Consider the following 21050-nt stretch of genomic DNA (forward strand, 5'->3'; position numbering starts at 1 on the left):
CGAAAGGCCACCACTCTAACTGGATGCTTCCTCATTGCCGTGGGAATCACAAAAACCCTCTCTGCCCCAAAATATAACGTGGCTGCTAACATCCCCTTATGTAAAGCTCTCCAGGATGCCCTAAAAAGTGTCCCCCGGAGGCCAGCAAGAGGCACCACCATACCCTACCTGCCTTCTCTGGACGACACCTCACTGAAAGGGGGACTTGGTGTCAGTCTTCAGGGAGCAAAAAGCAAGAATCCCAGAGCACGACGACACCTTTCTTGGCTTTCTCTTCCGGATTTGCTTCCGAATGAAGGCTTTACAACTTTCTTGAATGGGACCTCCTCACGTCGCGTTACCCTCATGACCCAGGAGTACTCACGGACCGAAGGGAAGGAACCAACTGCCTGAGAGCCTCCACGTGCTTGAGGGAATCACAAACCACAGTCATGTCACAGCCTGTCGTGCCCCTTGTCCCCAACTGTGCCAGGGCAAGAACGCTGTTTCCAAAGCAGCGGTGACACTGTGGTTTACCAAGGCTGCAGGCAGAGAGCCCCATGTGCACACATGCAAATGCACACGGTCACACACCGGCACGGACACACGTAAGCGGGCACAACTACAGACACATGTGCATGAACCCTGACACGGATCCCTATATTGTGGGAACATAACGAATCTTTTAAAAAGAAACAAATGTCATCTCATTTCTTATTCCGGCCAGGGAAGCTAGCTTCCCAAGCATATCTGTCATCTAATATTTCTCACAAGTAACTTGGAGGAAATCGAAAACCCAACGCTCAGGACACCTGCGTGGTTCAGCCGGTTAAGCGTCCGACTTCGGCTCAGGTCATGATCTCACGGTTTGGGAGCTGGAGCCCCATGTCAGGCTTTGTGCTGACAGCTCAGAGCCTGGAGCCTGCTTCGGATTCTGTCTCCCTCTCTCTCTCTCTGCCCCTCCCCCACTCACACTCTTTCTCTCTCTCTCTCTCATAAATAAATAAACATCAAAAAAGTTTAAAAGAAAACCCAATGCTCTGTATCTATTTGTAAATGTCTGCTGACCCCACAGGGCCAACTTATCTCCCACATTCGCTGGGAAGGGCTGAGTGGCAGGGACTGTACCCAGTCTGGGATGTGTGGCCCCCTTCTCTTAAGGTTTCATTTAGTGACCTCAGATGGATAGCCCATGCTCTTTCTTCCCCTCTCTGCTCTTTCCGTTCTTTCTCCTTCCCTCATGCTCTGCTCTTGCTGGAACTCCCCTCCTTGGAAAGTCAGGAACCTGAATCCACCTCCTAATGTTAGATGCCCACAGTTGAGTGTGAGTCTGGGGTAGGGCAACGAGAACCACGTTGACTCTACAAAGCCTCAAATCTACACGGAACGGGCCTGGAGGCACAAGGAGCGGGGTCTGCACCAGAGGGCAGGCCAGACAGAGTGGTGCATCCCAGAGGAAGGGGGGAAGTTGTTCAATGCTGGAGTGCAGGGGAGCGGGCCAGGGCCAGCTATGACGCCGCTGCAGAAATGAAAAGGAGCGCCCCCTTTGGGCTCCACAAGGGAAGCTGTGCTGGATTTCTGCTCCCACCCACACACCCTGGAGTGGCCCTGAGGGCGCGTAGAAGCCTCGAGAATGGATCTGCAGCCCCACCTCCCCAGCCAAGGCAGCTGTGAACTGCCAGTTCACACACACTCACCCTTCTCATGCTCAGATCGCCCAGACCAAACCTGAAGAATCAACCCAGGGACCTAGAAGGGACTCCAGGTCTGTGCAGGAAAAAACAAAGATCAAGTAATACTCTTGAGAGGCAGCAGGGCCAGGAGCCCAGGCTCACCCCTGCCCGGCAATTGACCATGCATGACACACGGGTCGCGTCACTCAGCCTGGCTGTGCCTCGTTCTCCTCACGTCCACACTGGAGAACTAGTGGTTCCCACTCCCCAGGGTGGTTATAGGATGAGGTGAGGTCATACCCATCAGGCACTTGGCACTGAGCACACAACAAGCGCTCAGTAAATGTTATCTACTCTTAGTCACCCGAAATAACTCCAAATTTCACTGAATTTTCCAAAATGACTGGCTGCTTCAGTTTCACGTATGTAAGATAATAGGTGCTCTTCCCCCAGCTGCCCGCCTTCGACACGTATTCTTAAGGCACTCATCTTATGGGAAGTTTACGGCCAGTTGTCCAGATAGCGGAGCTAAAGACGAGGCTGACCTTGGAGGGCTTGCAAGTGGAGCGTTCCCACAAGGTGATAAGCTAATCCGCTAGGACACCGAACAAGCCTTGACTCTCCAGAGTCAAAAGTCTCGACCCTACCAAGGACAGGCTCTAAAAGTGACAAGCAGCTCACCACAATTCCATTTTTAGAGGCTGCCGTGGAAGAGATTTTGAACCAAGAGATGGAAAAACCACTGAGCCAACGTCCTTCCTGTTTCCTTACGTCTGGTGCTATTATGGCATTTGCCTGTATGACAGATGTACGGCGTGGCTTAAGGCTGCAGTGAATGCCAACACCCACCGGCTCTCCCCGCCTCATGGCAACATCTCGTAGGCCCCACACGAATGGCATTTCTTCCCGAAACTCTCCCTGAATCTCCAAGTCTGCATTAGGTGTTCTCATCTTTCCCTATTACATCCGCTGGTCAAACTGTTTACTTATTTATGTCTCCTACTAGACACCAAGCTCCAGGATGGAGGGCCATGGGTACTGCTGTTTTCAGCACTGTGCCCTCAGCACCCAGCCTGGTCCCTGGCACACAGTGGGTTTCCATATTCTTGTAAATGGATAGATGATAGTGATGAGGGCAATGAGTGTGAGTGTTTAAGAGCATTTTGGATGGATGTGGGCAGAGTGGTGCATAGAAGAGGGGATTCTTGGCCCTGCTCCTAGCCAGATCTGGGCAACTGGACAAGTAATCACTTCTGTTCAAAGACAAAGAAAAGGGGACTCTGGAATTTCCTAAAGTTGAGACGGGGGGAGAAGCGGGTGGTGTGCATATGTTAATGGCTCAAACAAACCCAGCGTGCAAAAGCAAAATTAATTTACAGACAACATTTCCAGAGTACAAATGCACAAAGTTCAGAATGCCTGTAGTAACACAAATCCCAGCTGTCCCAGTACGATTTGGACCAAGAGAGTCTGCACATGCACCTTGGCCAGAACAGAGAGAGAAGTTAGAACAGGAAGACCAGACTGGACCCGCTGCAGGGAGGAGGGAGGCCGATGTGGATTTAAGCCCGGTGCCAACATTCATGGCTGCGATTGGCTGCCATCCAGCTGCGGGCCTGAATCTGATAGGATGAGGGTCTGAGCGGGGCTGTGGGGTGCAGGAAGGGCTGGCCTGCAAAGGCTGCTGGGAAGCACAAGTGCCCAATGGTGGGGGGAGGGGGAGGGCAGGCCAGTAAACAGGAGGAAGTTTAGACAGCATCGTTCCCTGGGGCATTGGCCGCTTCTAGGTCACAAGCAAGAACTGCTAGCAGAACAGAAACTTGGCTGGAAAAAAAAAAATGTTTTTGAAGCTGCCGAGTGAACCTTGCCTCTTTCAGTGCAGCCAGTTCTCTTACTGTGATCTCAAAGCAGCGACGGGCAATTTCTGTGCTATCTTTGGACCAGCACCGCCAGGGCCAGGCCACCGGACGGAACTGGAAGGTGGGTCATTCGGGGACTTCTCACAGGGGAGCCTTTCCGAGGCAATCGGCCAATCCATACATGTTGCTGAGCACCTCCACGTGAGGTAGGATGCAAGAACCTGGAAGCAGGCTTCGGAACCAACCGGTTGGTGAGTTCGGACTTGAGACCGATGACGCACAAGTGACACCCACCCGGCAGCTGGGTCCCCTTGGTGCCCGCATCATACCGTATCTTGGATGCGCTCACTTTGCTGAAAATATCAACAACACTCAGACCCTTCCTCAATTTCCTTCCAAAAACAAAATCTAAGAAACAGCACCAAGAAGTCTGCGTGCTTAGGTGGGGCGCCTGGGTGGTTCAGTCGGTTAAACGTCTGACTGGGGTCAGGCTTCGGCTTATGATCTCACAGTTCGTGGGTTCGAGCCCCGAATCGGGCTCTGTGCTGACAGCTCGGAGCCTGGAAGCTGCTTCGGATTCTGTGTCTCCCTCTCTCTCTGCCCCTCCCCAACTCGCGTGCATGTGCGCGCGCTCTCTCTCTGTCTCTCAAAAATAAGGAAACATTAAAAAAAAAAACAAAGAAGTCTGTGTGCTTAGGAGAAAACTAAAAGCTTAGGTGGGGTGGAGCAAAGCGGAGACTTTAAAATGCAACGTTGTACATCTTGCGCTCAAGCTTCCTCGGCCCCTGCCACACCCGTCACCCTGCTCCACATGGGACCCTCCAGGCTATGGCGGATCTCTGGCCCTACTGCCCCCCTGCTTCCAGCTTTCTCTCTCACCCCTCACCTCTTAACCACCCTTGGGAACTTCCAATTCTCTCCCTTCTATACTGCAAAATAATGACGTCTCCCTGGTTTCTGCTTCTTAACACAGCTCCAGGACCACCTTTGAAATCTGGGCTCTGCTGAACCTGGCATTTGCTGTGGACGGGAGAAGGCAGAAGTGGCTGGTTAATACCGTCACTTTTCTCTCTCTCACCCCAGGATCAATTATTGTCTCTCCCCTGGTCTCTCTGCCTCCAGACTCCCCCGTTCAGTGATAAACAAACCCTCCTAAGACATCGCTTCTTCAGCTCAGTTCAGAGCTGCTGAAAGCCAAAGCGCGTCATTTCCCCTCAAAGCTGCTCTTCCCTCCACGTTCAGCCTCACAACCATCCATCCCGATGCCCAAGCTAGAAAAGCAATGTCACCTTGCACTCTCTTTCCTGAGTTTGCCACCAAAACTGTTCGATTCTCCTTCTGAAATGTTTCTTGGTCAAGAATACGGGTACAGGGAGTGCGCCGGACAAGTGGTTCAGTGGAGGAAAGGCAAAGAAACTCCCATGAGTGATTACCCTACTAGAAACACATGGAATGGGAGAAGGGAGTTTTCCCTAAAGAAGGATGATGGGCACGACAGCATCTCAGCAAAGGATCCGGGAGCCACGACAGTCACGGGTCTCGAGAGCTAGCTTCAGAAATGTGCATACGAACACCCAAGCCACAAACATAGGTGTTCAGACACCAGCCCGTGGTAGGGGGTTGGAAGGACTGGACTAGGGTGGGAGTGGGGAAGGGGAGTCCCAGAGAAAAGGCTTGAGGCAGACGTCCATTAACACAACTAGAGAGATGTTGCTTAGCTAGAGGGGCTGTAACAAAGTACCACACGCTGCGGGGCCTTAAAACACAGAAACTTGCTTGCTCACAGTTCTGCAGCCTGGAGGTCCAGGTTCAAGGTGCCAGCAGGGCTGGTTTTTCTGAGGCCTCTCCCCCCTTCTTATAAGGACACCATTCGGTTTGGATTAGAGACCACCCTAATGGTCTCATTTTAACTTAAATTACCTCTATATTTTATTTACTTATTTATTTTGAGGAGGGGGGGGAATGACGGAAGGAGAGAAGGCCAGAGAGAGAGATGAAGGGCAGAGAGAGAATCTCAAGAGCCTCCACACTGTCAGCATGGAGCCCGCCGTGGGACTCGATCCCATAGCCCTGGGATCATGACCTAAACCGAAATTAAGAGTCAGACACTCAACCGAATGAGTCCCTCAGGTGCCCCTTAAATTACCTCTTTAAAGACCCTCTCTCCAAATACACTCACATTTTGAGGTGCTGGGGGTTAAGACTCCAGTGTCTTAATTTGGAGGGACACGGTCAGAACCAAACTGTTGGTGGCAGGTCGCACCGGTGATGAAGCCGAGTGAAGAGGCCAGAGTCACTCAGGAGCCCCCTCGTGGCCTCCAGCCAACTCTGCTCCTGAGACCCTTCTCTTTAATGGCACTTTTTATACACTGACTTCCGAGGCAGGCTCGGTTAGGGGCTTTGAAGCATCATCAATCCTTAAAGCAGAATTAACTCAGTCAATCCAAACTGGATTCCATTCGCATCCGAAGACTGAAAAGCCTGCCCAGGTCACCTAGAAAGCTAAGGTCAGGTTTGCTTTTGCCACCGCGGTGAGTCAGCTGGGATTGCAAGCTTGCTTTTTACATCACAGAACTCCAGACCTGGGAATTCTGTTCCTCCATGAGACCCAGGAATGCACAGCTGGAAAAACTGAGGTGACTTCTTCAGGCCCTTCGTGATTCTGTAATAGTAAGTAAGTCTGGTCGAAGAGTAAAAAGTTATGAACCATCATTTTCTAGGCCTCTTCATGTTCACGGGACCATGCTCTCACAGAAGGTTCTAGGAAAGAATGTGTTCCATGCCTTTACTTATCTGTAACTCAGCTTTTACATGCGAATTATATTTCATGTGGGACACAGGTTCATTTTATTATGGCCGATGTGATGTAAGAAGAAGGTGCTTCGCAAAGGGAGAGTGGCCTGGGCCTATGGAGATCTTAAAATGACCAGCCTTTAGGGCGCCTGGGGGGCTCAGTCGGTTGAGCAACTGACTTCGGCTCAGGTCATGATCTCACGGTTTGTGAATTTGAGCCCCGCGTCGGGCTCTGTGCTGACAGCTCGGAACCTGGAGCCTGCTTCTGATTCTGTGTCTCCCTCTCTCTCTGCCCCTCCCCCACTCATACTCTGTCTCTCTCTGTCACAGAAACAAAACATTAAAAAAAAAAAAAAAAAAAAAAAAAAGACCAGCCTTTGCAGCTTGGGGCCCCCGTGTCAGAGAGATTTGTAACCACAGCTCCTTCCCTGGTAGAGCATCCGTGTTCAGGGGAGTTCAAGGTGGCTGTGAAACCATGCCTTTGTGGACCACCTTGCAGCCTCGAGCAAGGGTGTTCACAGAGCCTAGTGAGCAGGGAGCCCTGCCTCACCTTGCCCTTGGAGGCCTTTCACATGGATTCCCTGTGAAAACGCATCTCTGTTGGAACGCCCCCAAAACGGACCTGCCTGTCTGGCTGGCAGCCAGCAGCCCCGAGGGGGGCAGAGGAAGCCTGGGCCGCAACTGGGGTAAGTGCCTCTGCTGCAAGCAGACTGCGACACTTAAAGTCACAGCTCTCACCCAGCCTCCTGTAGGGACAGAAGAGGAGACTGTGATACTGTATTACCCTGTCAGTCACAGGGAGGCAATTCCTCAGGTCATCAGTCAAAAGCCTCCTTGGCAATGAGAAATGAGCCTGAACACCAGGCCGTTTAAAAAGATATTTATTGTGAAACGTGGATGCAGCGGCGCCTTCCCCGAATCGAGACAGACGCTCAGCATGAATTACTCCGGCGAAGTCTAGAGAAGCAGGTGGCAGCTACCTGGCTACAAATGAGATATGGCCTCAAAACCAGCACCACACATCAGCACCTGGGAGGAGAGAGCACACAGGTGGAGGGCGGGGACGTGGGTCCTCGGGGCTGTGGGGAGGGACGATCGAGAGCCTGTGGCCCCGGACAGGCGGCCGACTTGTGGGGCTCCCCACAGGGTCCCCAGGCCCAGGTGAGGACGAACAGGGCTAAATCCGATACAGGGCAAACCAGAGATGCCAGCGGACGTGACTCGATGCCTGGAACGTGCGGCAAAGTACTCCAGGAGCGCAATGCTCGGGGACGTTGTAAAACGAGACTGGTGACACACAGGCAACCACAGGAGCTGGCTGATGGAGATTTGGGGGTTCGTTATATTATTTTTTCTACCTCTGTGTAGATTTAAGAATTCCAATATTGCGGGGCACCTGGGCGGCTCAGTCGGTTAAGTGTCTGACTTCAGCTCAGGTCATGACCTCGTGGTTCATGGGTTTGAGCCCCGTGTCAGGCTCTGTGCTGACAGCTCAGAGACCGGATCCTGCTTTGGATTCTGTGTCTCCCTCCCTCTCTGCCCCTCCCCCACTCATGCTCTGTCTCTCTCCTCTCTCTCTCTCTCTCTCAAAAATAAAAATAAACCTGGGGCGCCTGGGTGGCTCAGTCGGTTGAGCGGCCGACTTCGGCTCAGGTCACGATCTCGCGGTCTGTGAGTTCGAGCCCCGCGTCGGGCTCTGGGCTGACGGCTCAGAGCCTGGAGCCTGCTTCCCATTCTGTATCTCCCTCTCTCTCTGCCCCTCCCCCGTTCATGCTCTGTCTCTCTCTGTCTCAAAAATAAATAAAACGTTAAAAAAAAGAAAAAAATAAATAAATAAAAAAATAAAAATAAACCTTAAAAAAATAGTTCCAATATTGAGACCAATTTTTGAATAAAATAGATCCTTATCCTGCCTTTATGGATCTCATCTCTCTGCAGATATATATCCCAGAGCATATGCCAGGCACACTTTCTAGGCTCTAAGAGAACCTGCAAACTACAGAATTATATTTTGGAGACAAACACACACACAGATATATGTATATGTATACACACAATTATCACATATGTGTATTGTATGTGTGGACACACATATTCACCAATATTATAATTGCTACATTTATATTTTATGGCACGTATACAGTCCTTTATGCATTTTTGCCATTTAATTTCACGAAAATCACATGAGCCAAGGGACTCCGTAAGTCATCCAAAGTCAAAGAGATACCGAATGCCAACTCCACCCACCTTGGTTTGACTCTAGAGCCTGGGACCATGCCCACCCAACTATACTAACCCACACTCACTGGGGGTACAAAGAGCCTCCCTGTACAATCACGAGGCCAAGGGAAATGAGTGCCTTCTGTCAATGAGGCAAGGTCAGAGGGGGCCCCGCCTGCCCCGCTGCTTGTGTCACCCTCCTCAACACCACCACAACTTTCTCTGCCCCTTTGGGCGAATCCGTGTGCACCTGAGGCTGCCCAAGGAGTGCCATGCGGCCATAGCCTCTGCCTGAGCAGGTGCTGGGCGTTATGTGACTGCCCGCTCTCACACGTCTACATCTGGCTCCAAAGCAGGACCCTGGAATGGAGTTTAAGAGCCAGAGATGAAGGAGACAGAGTTTCAAGGTGGCCAAACAACTGTTATCTTTCAAAGAAAATAGATTGCATTTGGCTTTCTAGTTATAAAGACAACTGGTTTCTACTGGAAGCGGACCTTGGGTTAAGAACCTGAGTGCCGGGCCGCCTGGGTGGCTCGGTCGGTTGAGCATCCGACTCTTGATTTCGGCTCAGGTCATGATCCCAGGGTTGTGGGATCGAGCCCCGCATTGGCTCTGTGCTGAGCCCGGAGCCTGATTGAGATTCTCTCTCTCTCTCTGCCCCTCTCCCCCCTCGCACTTGCTCTCTCTCTCTCTCTCAAATAATAATAAAAGAACTTGAGTGCAAATAGTTTTGGGGGGAGCATCTACCGGGGAAGTGGGGGCATGAGTCAGGGAAAGAGGCACCGTGTGACTAAGCAGGCAGCCACTATGGGTAACACAAGGCTTGGTTCCACTGGGAAAGTCTGGGAGACTGTGCGGAATATACGTGAGTTTTCCCACCTGAGAGGTGAAGAAGCTGGGGAAGTTACCCTGCGACTCCCACCCACCACCGGCTGAATGCTGCTCCCGGCACTGGTAACTCTTCAGCACTTCTGGGCTGGTCCGTGCACAGGGCAGGCCCTCAGGTGGAAAGGCACAGGTACTTCAGTAGGGTGCCAGTGGTGCCTACCAGAACGGCCAGGCCAAGGGATACGGACAGAGCATCGGCAGCATTTGCTTCCCATGTGGGAGAACTCTTAACATTGAGTGATGTCCTTACATCATTCTGGTGATTAAGCCCTTGGGGCTAACATGGTACTTCCCTGGGCACCCACACAATTGTGCCTCCACCGGATGTCTCATCGTGGCTTGCCCAGAGTGAGCTGCATTAACTGACTTTTCAAATTAACCAACTATTGGTTCAGGGCTGTCATATGCTAGGACTTACTCCTCCTTCTACCACTGTACACACACACACACACACACACACACACACACACACACACATATGCACACTTATGGTTGTCTATGTGAAGGACAGTGCAGTGTCATTAATAAGAACGATGCCAGTAGGGCATAATTCCCAGACGAATTATATATATTATATAATATTATGTATAATATATATTAATATAATAATATATAAATATATATAATATATAATATATAATATAATATAAATATATATAAATATATATAAATATATATTTATATATTATATTGACATATATTATATATATAATATATTATATAATAATATATAAATATATAATAATATATAATATATATATATATAAATATAAAATATATAAGATTGGAGAAGGGCGCCTGGGTGGCTCAGCAGGGTAAGTGTTCAGCTCTTGATTTTGGCTCAGGTCATGATGTCATTAGTCTCCCATGGCTCGGGGAATTCATGGGTGAGAGCATGAGGACCTGATCAAGTTCCAAGGTATGGTGGGGCTACCACCAAAGAAACCAACAGCAGACCCCTCAACAACCTCAGCTTTGAGCGACCCCATTGGTGATTCAGCACAGCGTTTCCCAAACTTGACAAACATACAGATTTTCAGCTTCGTCTCCTGGCGATTCTGATTTAGCGGGACTGGACTGGTCCTAGAAACCTGACTGTTAACTCACAACTAAGTAATTCTTACAACTGAGCAAGGCTTGGGGCGCCTGGGTGGCTCAGTCGGTTGGGCGTTGCACTTTGGCGCAGGTCATGATCTTACCCTTGGTGAGTTCCAGTTCCAGTCCCATGTCAGGCTCTGTGCTGACAGCTCAGATCCTGGAACCCGCTTCAGATTCTGTCTCCCTCTCTCTCTGCCCTTCTCCTGTCTTCTCGCACACTTGTCTCTCTCTCTCTCTCAAAAAATAAATAAACATTATAAATAAATAAATAAATAAATAAATAAATAAATAAATAAAACAGAGCAAGGCTGAGAAATGATGACCCAGCAGAACCATGGATCGTGAATTTGGTGGGGGAGGGGAGGAAGTCCTAAATCACCTGGTAGCCCACAAGGTCAGTCAGTTTCCAACTTAGTCCAGATCAACCCATCTGCTGGTTATGTATTCATTCCTTCCATGCTGCTGTACCCCTCACCAACTAGGGCAGCACTTTTCATCCATGGCATTACTGACGTTTTACACGATTCTTTGTAAAGGGGGATTCCCTGGGCACTTCAGGATGTTTAGCAGCATTCTTGACCTCTACCCACAAATGCCAGGAACACATCCCCCACCGCCACTGTGTCAGCCAAACCTGTCTCCAGACATTGCCTTATGTCCCTGGGAGGGGGAGCAAAATTACACCTCCCCCATTGAGGTCACTGAACTATGGTGACCAACCATCCAAGTTTGCCCAGGACTTCCTGGTTTTAGCATTAAAAGTCCCACATCCTGGGAAAACCCCTCAGGCAACTGATACCACTGCTCACCCAAAACACATTCCCTTTGAAGGCTGAGGGTAGCTCATGTGTCACTGAAAAGCCCTTAATTCTTCCAGACAGCCAAGTTCAGATCTCAGCTGTGTAGAAGAACCTGGAATGGGGCTGCGGGTAAAAAGATCTTTGAAACATCCCACTCAATGGGGCCCAGAGAGGTCTGAGAACCCATCCCCTAGACTGTGAGCTCCACAGGGGCAAGACACCAACTGTGTCCTTCCCTGATGATACCTCAGTGCCCAGCAGAGAATATATAAAACATGGTCAGTAAATATTACTGATCAACTGGTGGATGGATGGACAGATGGCTAGATGCATAGGTGCATGGATGGACAGATGGGTATATAACTAAGGGACTACAATTAAGTTTTCTAATCTTTCTAAGCTTCAGCACATCCCCTCCCATAGAATGTAGGTAATAATACCTTCCATGTAAGGCTGCTGTGAAGGCTGAATAATAAAACAAACTGCTGGGTGTGGCTTCCGGGATCAAAATTCTTCCTTCAGTGCCTAGCACATATAAATGCTGGCTCCCTTCTTCCTTTTCTGGGGTCCAGAAGAAGTAGTTAAATTTAATTAAATGATCTGAAATATGAGGAGAGGTAGGAGAGGCCCCACAATGCCTACGACACAGACAAACAGGGGCGAGGATGATTGCAAACACTCTTATCTTTTATTTCTCTCTTGTGGTCATAATTTCAAATTGTTCCTAATTCAGATAATGGATCCAATAAATGAGATCCCACAGCGTCCTGCCAAGTGCACTTTGTCTTGCATGCCCTGGCATCTGGGAAACTTTCATAAACAGCCCTCTCTCTACCCATTAGGTTGGTTCTGCTTCTGAGCCATTTGGACCCTCTGGCCACCCGAATCACAAGGAGTTAATCCTCCCATCCACCCTCAAGTTCAGAGGAAGATGAAAAGAGCAGAAGGCAATAGCCCAGCCTTTACTCAGCAGTTTCAACCCCTTAGCTCAGCCAGGGGGCCCCTGACCACATGTTCTTCTCAACACCATTTTCGTGAACCATCACAAGACCTGCTACCTGCCCCAAAGCCTCTTGGTTAGTGTCCTGCCTTGTCTTGGGTGCCTGTCTCTGAGACAGCTAGTCCACGTGTCTGCTCCATAAGAATATGTTCTAAAGAGGCCAGATTCTCTCCTTGGGGAGATCTGATTTCTCCCCTCCCCCACCCCCTATTTCCTCAAAACTTTATTTGCACACATTTCTCTATACAAGCCATAGCAATGAGGGCCAATCTGGGATTCAGAGTATGGTCGCCATGAAAATGGATCACTCAGATTTCCCCGATTGTGGGAACACAGTTGACTGACAGCCCCAGCTGCCACCTGTCTGGCTGCATCACATTCCTGCTGAGGTTTACACTTCTCCCAGGCTACTCCACCCAGTGATTGAGAACAGCATAGTACAGTGCCAGCCTGTTCCCACAGGGCATGGGACTCCTCTAAGGGGTGACTTTTGCCTGAAGACTCCTCGTCAGCCTGGCCAAAATGTTCTTATACCTGTGCTGTGGTCTGAGGCTCTTCCTGCCCTGTTGTCCTTCCCACTCTCCTTTCACAGGTGTCAGGCATGGATTTAATCTGAAGGCTCGTCCTGCCTCTTCCTGTTTCCTCCCCCCATCATGCCTTTCTAGGCAATCCCTCAATAAATCTTCCACTTGTCTAATCCCATCCTAATGTCTGCTTCTTGGAGACCAAAACTAGCACAAAGGAAATGGCAGTTTGCCAAATTAAATAGGCTACTGATGTCTAAAGGCAGGTGTTTGGTGGAGTTTTCAGACCTATCAATGCAAGAATTCTTTCATTTATTTTATTTACTTAGTTTCTTTTTTATGAAAGCAGATGATGAGATTTAAAGTTTGGGGGCTGGCGACAGCAAGCTGATGGAGGGGATCTCAGCAGTACTGTCTCTCTACCCAGCGTGGAGTTGGTTTGGAGCCTCATAGAAGAAGGGGTGATAGCCGAAAGTTGAAGGAGTTGCATTAAGAAGAGACTGAGGGGATGCCTGGGTGGCTCAGTCGGTTGGGCGTCCAACTTTGGCTGAGGTCACGATCTCATGGTTTGTGGGTTCAAGCCCCCTGTCGGGCTCTGTGCTGATAGCTCAGAGCCTGGAGCCTGCTTCGCATTCTGTGTCTCCCTCTCTCTCTGCCCCTCCCCCACTCATGCTTTAACTATCTGAAAGAAAGAAAGAAAGAAAGAAAGAAAGAAAGAAAGAAAGAGAAAGAAAGAGAGAGAGAGAGAGAGAGAGAGAGAGAGAGAGAGAGAAAGAAAGAAAGAAAGAGAAAGAAAGAAAGAAAGAAAGAAAGAAAGAAAGAAAGAAAGAAAGAAAGAAAGACAGACTGAGAAGTGGAGCATAAGCCATCCTACTGTGAAGTCCATACAACCAAATGTGGTCGAATTTGTCAGGGGCATGGGGGAAAGATAGTCACATACACAGTTGGTCACAGTCCACAGGGCACCAGCAGGAATGGCTATACCCAGTGGGGCAGTGTTTTCATTGAAAATTGTATCAGTTATCTATTGCTATATAACAAAGGACATCCACACCCCTCAATTATTTATTATCTTGAAACAACATCCATTTATTATCACTCATGTATCTACAAGTCGGGTAGAACTTAGCTTCCCTAGGCTGGGCTCCACTGAGTCACCTGTGCTTCATGTAGTTCTCCTTTTCCTTGTACTACCTGGCTAGCCAGGGCATATTCCTCCCACGGCAATGGTAGAGGATCAAGAATACAGGGGGCAAGTGTGAGTCCCCCTAAGGTCACTTCCACACATATACCATTGAACAATGCAAGTCAGATGGTCGAGGATTGAGGGAATATACTCCACCTATGATGAAGCCAATGCAAAGGTATGGGTGCAAAAAAGAGTGGAGACTCTCCTACCAGGACTCTATCAATAAAGGTAGACAAGGGTCACATGAGGAAGAGGCAGCCAAAGAGAAAGATTTGTTCCAGCACCTATAAGAAACGTTCCCACCCTGGAAATGGCATGAACCAACTGGAGAAACCTTTGAGTTTCTTTCATGTAACCTCATTAAAAGGTAAGAGTCCCCTCTTTCATGTAACGTTATCTTTCATGTAACCCCATTAAAAGGTAAGAGTCCCCTCTGCCTTGGTTTCTCTGCAATGCTCAGAGCTCTCCCTTCCTCTGACTGTCAGCCTTCTATTTGTCCTCATGCAAATTATCTTCATGGTAGCAAGATGGATGCAGACTGATCAGAAGATATTCCCTCAATCGTCCTAGAATGATCCAAAGTTGCCTGTGGAAAAGATAAACCAAACGTGGCCAAGTAAGGACATGTGTGGACTATCTCAGGGATGCATTACTCTCTTCCAGGTACCAAATCATTACAGCAAGAATGAGATTACACTGTCAGCCCCCCTCAACTCAACTCTTATATTTGTTACACAACAGGGTAGAGTTGATTCTACAAATGAAAGCATGGGTGCTCTTAGGAAGGGGAAGGGGGTAAAGAAAATTGGAAAGCAGGCAACCAGTGTCCACTAGAAGCAACCAATAAACATATTTCCTGTCCTCATGGGAACTTAGAGTCTAGCTGAGGTGAGAGCGATTAATGGCCACAAAAACATATCATTACAAACTGGGGTAAGTGCTACAAAGAAAAGAAATGAATAGGGTGTTATTGGGACAGATACCTGCGGACTCCCCTGGATGAAGAGAGAAGGCAGAGATAGAAGGGTGAACAGGATAAACTGGGTGGAAGAGATTGTACGTGGGAGACAGGGAACTGACGTGGTTAGAGCATCCCAGGAGCAGGAACAGGCTCCTGGACCAAAGGGATCATGGCACCAAAGGCAGCTGGGAGAGTGCCAGTGTGGCTAGAGCTCAGAGATGAGGAGGAAGACATGGGGGGGGAGAGAGGGTAGAGGGGGGCTGGGCCATGCAGGAAAACCCTTCATAAGGTATTTTATCTTTATCCTAAGAGAAGATGGAATCTCGAAAGGTCTTAAGTAGAGAAGGGGCATAACTTGACTTCTGTTTCTTTCACTCCCATGTGCTTTGGAGAATGGGCTGGAGTTGACAAGAGTGGAAACAAGAGGCCTGTGACAAGACAACAGAGGTAGTCCAGGCAAACAAAGCTGGGGGATTGCAGATGGAAAGAAATACATAGATCTGTTCGAGAAGCAAAATCAACAGGACTTGGTGAAAGACTGGGGGGGAAGACCAGGTTAGTAATCTCTGAATCTTGACCCTGCTTTCCATTAAGGACATCCTGATTTTTCTATGACCCTTATTCAATCGTCTGAGGAAGGCACACAAGTTGTCTTGGCAGCAAAGAGTATAGAATGGACTCCAAGCCCAAATCCACCTGACACTGCCATGAACCCTCACTCGGCCAGCTCAGTGTGGTATTAACTACATGGGATTGTGGAATCCCAGGACGTGGGATTCCATCTTTGATCCTCATGAGCAAGAGAACTTCAGTGACCTATTTTAATCTCTTAAACTTCACTTTCCAGATCCATAAAATGTGGATTATAATACCCACAACTTGGGGTGGTTTTAATCTGGGTTGATTTAGGCAGAGGATACTTTGCAAAGGGTAAAGGACTAAAAACTGCTAGTTCAGCTGGTACACTTACAAGGAAAATCATTCTGAGAGTACATTTATCTAGTACAGTGGTTTCTGGCAATGGCTTGTTCTATATTTACTTAGCTCAAAAAAGGGAAATTGCTTCTTGGGTCTTTGTTGTGATGTTACATACCTATGTATGTAGGGGACAAAACCTCCCTTTGTGACTTGTCGCTGAAACCATTTCAAGAAGAGCACAAAGTATCCTATTTTGGGGACAGTTTTCTCCACTCAGAAAACCTGTCGTCAATGACCTGTCACCTTGTCTATAGTCCTCTTTGATAAATTACACAGGTGTTGAAGCCACAGGGGAGCAAATGTTCCAATGCACAATGGGATCAAAAGAGGCCGAGCGAAGGGCAGGATTGGTCCCAAGCATAGGCCTGGTGTCAGAAGGGCAGTATTTCAATTAGAGATGACTACAAATAGGCAAAAAAGGAAAATTCATTGACATGAAACAGAAAAGATCGGGGCTATGGCAAACTGAGGTGCAGCTGGATTCTGGGACTCGAACAATGTCGCCAGCTCTGTCCATCTTGTACTTCTGCTGTGTTGGCTGCAACGCAGACAGACTTTGCCCTCATGCCCTTCCGGGTTCACATGCAAGAAAAGAGAGACATTCTCTTCCAGGTAACTCCTGGGCAAGTCCTGGACTTCACTCTGATTGGACCAACTTGAGTCAAATGCTCATCCTTCAACCAATCAGTTGGCCAGAAAGACAGAGCTCTGCAGCTTGGGTGGTCCTAGATTGCATGCCCATCAGTGGCAGAAGGGATATGGGCTGAGAATGGGGGAAAAGATGAAACCCAAAGAGAAATCAGGGACTACTGTGTGGGAGTGGTGCTGGGAATTCCCTATAGACAGGCATGGGGGCCTGCCTACCTCTTTCTCCTGTGAAAACACTGGGCCTACCCAGAAAATCCGGTTTAATCTCTCCATCTCAAGATGCTGAACTTAATCACATCTGCAAAGTTTCTCTTATCAGGCAAGGAAACCTATTCACAGGTTATAAGGATTAGGCCACTATTCTCTCTACCAAATTACCCTGTAGTTGTTAGTTGGGTTCAACCAATGGGAGGCACCTGCAGGTGACTGGAGGGTAGGAGGAGAGAGAGAGAGAGGTCCCCCTTCCTGAGCGCCCTCTCTGCCAGGCCAGGTCTGGTGTAGCTGCATTCCTCAGTGGCCGCAGCTCCTCAGTCTGTCCCCACAGCCTTTCAGCTTTCACAGACTCCCCACACCCCATTCTCTCCTCTTGCCCTTTCAAACCCATGGGTGGTAATGGCTCCGGCTGTTGCTAGTCTTTGGATGCCTCGACATCCCTTTTTGATTCTCACCTGAAACCATACTTCTTCTAAGAATGGAGGATTATTAAAGAATCTTAAGTCATTTGAATTGGATTGTTTCCTGCTAGGACCTTGACTTAAGCCATCTTTAAAACACTGTTTCTCCATGATTTTTTTCCCCTCCACATCAATACCTTCCCCTCCTTCTCCTCTGCCTACAAACCAGCTTAGGTTTCCCCAAACTTAAGATGACTTTCGGCTACCTAAAAATACCATAGTATTTCTTCCTTCTTTACCCCACCAACCTTCTTAAACAACTGATCTGTACACACATGCATACTCTGTCTCTGAATCTGGTTTCTTTCCCTCCCTGAAAGCTCCTGAACATTTCCCTGTGAAGGTCACTCAGGACATCCTATTTCTCATGTCTCTGGGAGACTTTCAAAGAGAATAGAGACTTCTTCTCTACCTCTGGAGGGTGAGATATGAAACTTCACCCATATCTTCTGTCTGCTCCTTGTACGTCTGGGCCCCTCCCTGATGGACTGATCCCACTCCTGCTTCTCATTTCATCATGTCATCATCTGTGAGCCCAAGACTCTGGCAGCTCAGAATCCTGTCTACACCTGCCCCTTGGTCCTCTGCACCTGGACAGGACCCCTCACCACCTCCCAGATGGAGCTCCACCTTCAGCCACTGCTCCCTGTCCCATGCTACTGATTTCCATCTGGACATTCCTGACATTTTATGGATGTACTTCCACGAGACTGAAGCCCAGGACATTGTCTTCCCTCCCGGCTCCTCTTCCCTTGGTGTTGGTGTGCACCTGCCCTCGGGCGGACAAGCTGCCTGGAGGATAGCTGATGGTCAAGTCACCTGAAGGAAGGTTTCCAAAATACAGATCTCTGGGCCTCGCCCATGCCCCACTAAACGAGAATCTCAGACATTTGTATTTTACCGATTTACCCAGGTGATGGATAAATGGTGCTTGGGAAATCCTGTTTCAAACAACCTACCGAGATAGCTTCACTGTCCAGTACACTTTTACACTGAATTCTCTATTCTATTAATTAAAAAAAAAATAAATTAACAAAGCAAAGCAAGACAGTCTCTTGTACATTGTATCCACTACAGGTACTTGAGATGGTATTGGCTTGACAAGAGAAACTTCACGTACATTAAGTAGATATTCATGTACTTGTATTAACTCCCGTGTCCAACTCAAATGACCCATTTGGCAACAAGAGCGAGTTCACAAGGGGTGTCAGGGTAAATGAATAAGAAATGAAGAAATAGGAAGGCTTCAAAAAGATAATTATAAGTTCTTCATTTCTTATCAAAACAAAAAAAACCCTTAGTAATAGAAACAGAATGGAAATCTTCAGGACAGGATCTCAAGACATGCAAAGATCCATATCCAAGTTAGTCAGCTGCCTTTCTAACTAGCCTTTCATTTCCCCCAACTTTGTTAGCCTATGTTTGTTTTCCCAAGATTTACCAGATACACTCTCCCTTCGTGAGCCATCCAGAAGCTTGAGAATGTTCTCCGGCTGCATACATGTTCATCTTGAAGGTAATATTCCACTGACCACTTTTTTAAGAGCTCTGTCCAAACTTCTGTCTCTATAAATAACTCTGGTGGACTTTGGTGCTTGTTTTCAGCCGCTCAGAAAGAAATATTCCATGCTCCCTTCTAATTTCCATGGTTGTTCTTTCTCCAGAGTTTAGACAAAAGAAAGGGGAAAAATCTTAACACTAACACAGCTATATATATATATATATATATATATATATATATATATATACACACACATATATACACACACATATATATATACATATATACACGCACATACATACATACATATATATATGTATGTGCGTGTATATATGTATACATATATATATGTATGTATGTGTATATATGTATACATACATATATATATTTGTTTTGGACGCTAACCAACTCCAAACTTCAGAAATCGGGAGCCAAGTTTGCCCTGGGCTGATTAGTAATAAATCGGTTCTTCCTCCATGCCCTGGAAGACTATCGAGGGCATTGTCTTGATCCCCTATAACAAGTACCACAGACTGAGTGACATATAAACAACAAGCAATTTATGTCCCACAGCTCTGGAGGCTGAAAAGTCCAAGATCAAGGTGTGGGCAGATTCTGTGGCTGCCGAGGATCCGCTTCCTGGTTCACAGATGACCATTTTTTTGCATCCTCCCACTGCAGAAGGAGAACCACCTAGCTCTCTGGCCTCTTCTTCCAAAGGCATCCATCACGTTCATGAGGACTCCACCCTCATGACCTAATCACCTCCAAAGGCCCCACCTCCAAATACCACCACATTGGGATTAGGGTTTCAACATGTAAATTGAGGGGGGGACACAAACATTCAGTCCACTGCAGATGGTGTCTGTCTCCCTGTGCTCTGACTGTCCTGGTCTGGAGTCCCCTGCCAGCCCTCTCTCTGCATCTAAGCAGTGTCATGAGCCCAAGGCTCTTGGGTGCCTGCCCAGGCAAATGAGGCTGGGGACACAGATCTCGTGGAGCTGGAAGCCTGCTTCTCCCCCTCCAGTGCAGACCAGACCAGACCACAGAACAACTCTGGTGTGGCGGGAGCGTCTGCCTCTTCTGCCAAGCGCCAGGCAGCAACAGACTCCCAGCCAACATCCACGTCATCTTGCCTGCCTTTTGCAGGTGATAGAGAAAAGGCGCTGCTGTGATGGATTCTGACCCATTGCCTCCTTTGGCTACAGGTGAGAACGGCTTCCAATGCAGGACAATCTGCTGCCCTCAAGTATAGAGCCAGTCAGAAGTTTCTCATGCTGACTCCTCCCTCTGGGATGGTTCCTCTCCAACCCCATCCAGGTGAGGCCTGAAGATCCTAGAATTCCCATGCTTGACAGAGCCTTCAAAACTGTCTCAGCAAGGGACCAGGGCTCCCGACTCTCAACCCTGTGCTCTTTCCATGAGTGCATTAGTCCGGGCTCTCCAGAGAAACAGATGACACATAAAAGTCACCAGCATAACAGGGCACTTCCACTTTGGAATTGGAAGCCTATCAACTTAAAGCGGCTTCACTGGGGCACATGAAGGTCTTGTTCAGCATCAACAGAGGCTTGCTAAGCTTGCCTCGACCCTCAGAAGGAACACGAAGCAGGCGTGTGCTGTTCTCCCATGTCCACTCGATGTTTCTTTGGGACATTCTTCTGCCCCCAACCCATGAGGGCGGCTTGTGGGTTTATCAGTCATGGTGCCCTGCCCACCCGCCATGGGAACCAGATAGATTGAGCTATCCTTTCTACCTGTGGTGGGCAGACTAATGGCCTCCCAAATTTGCCACATCCTAAGCCCCGGAACCTGTAAATCCGTTGCCTCACATAAGGAGGAATTAAGGTTGCAGATGGCATTAGGGGTGCTAATTAGCTGACCTTCAGATAGGGACGGTAACCCGGGTTATCTAGGTGGGCTCAAAGTAATCACAAGTGTTCTTGACAATGGCAGAGGGAGGCAGTTAGACCAAGCAATGTGAGGATGCAAGCAGGGTCAGAGAGATGCTTCGTCGCTGGCTTTGGAGATGAAAGGGGCCCGGGCCAAGGAATGTGTGCCGTCTCTAGAAGATGGAGAAAGCCAGGAACCAGATTCTCTGCTAGTGCCTCCAGAAGAAATATAGGCTTGCCCGCACCTTGACTAGAGCCCAGTGAGATCTATGTCTGACTTGTAAACTACAGAACCATAAGATAATAAATTTGTGGGGGCGCCCGAGTGGCATAGTTGGTTAATCATCCGACTCTTCATCTCAGCTCAGGTCA

General features: G+C 48.4%; 1 long non-coding RNA gene across 1 annotated transcript; it reads right to left on the bottom strand.

Moving 5' to 3' along the window:
• Positions 1-7169: 7169 nt before the first annotated feature.
• LOC131499261 (uncharacterized) lies at positions 7170-19015 on the bottom strand. The gene is made up of 2 exons (XR_009255778.1): positions 18727-19015; positions 7170-7333 (listed from the first exon to the last, which is right to left on the bottom strand). It is a non-coding gene; the product is annotated as an uncharacterized LOC131499261 (long non-coding RNA).
• Between the last annotated feature and the right edge of the window lie 2035 nt (positions 19016-21050).

Source organism: Neofelis nebulosa, chromosome 17, assembly GCF_028018385.1.
Source record: "Neofelis nebulosa isolate mNeoNeb1 chromosome 17, mNeoNeb1.pri, whole genome shotgun sequence".
Taxonomy (NCBI): domain Eukaryota; kingdom Metazoa; phylum Chordata; class Mammalia; order Carnivora; family Felidae; genus Neofelis; species Neofelis nebulosa.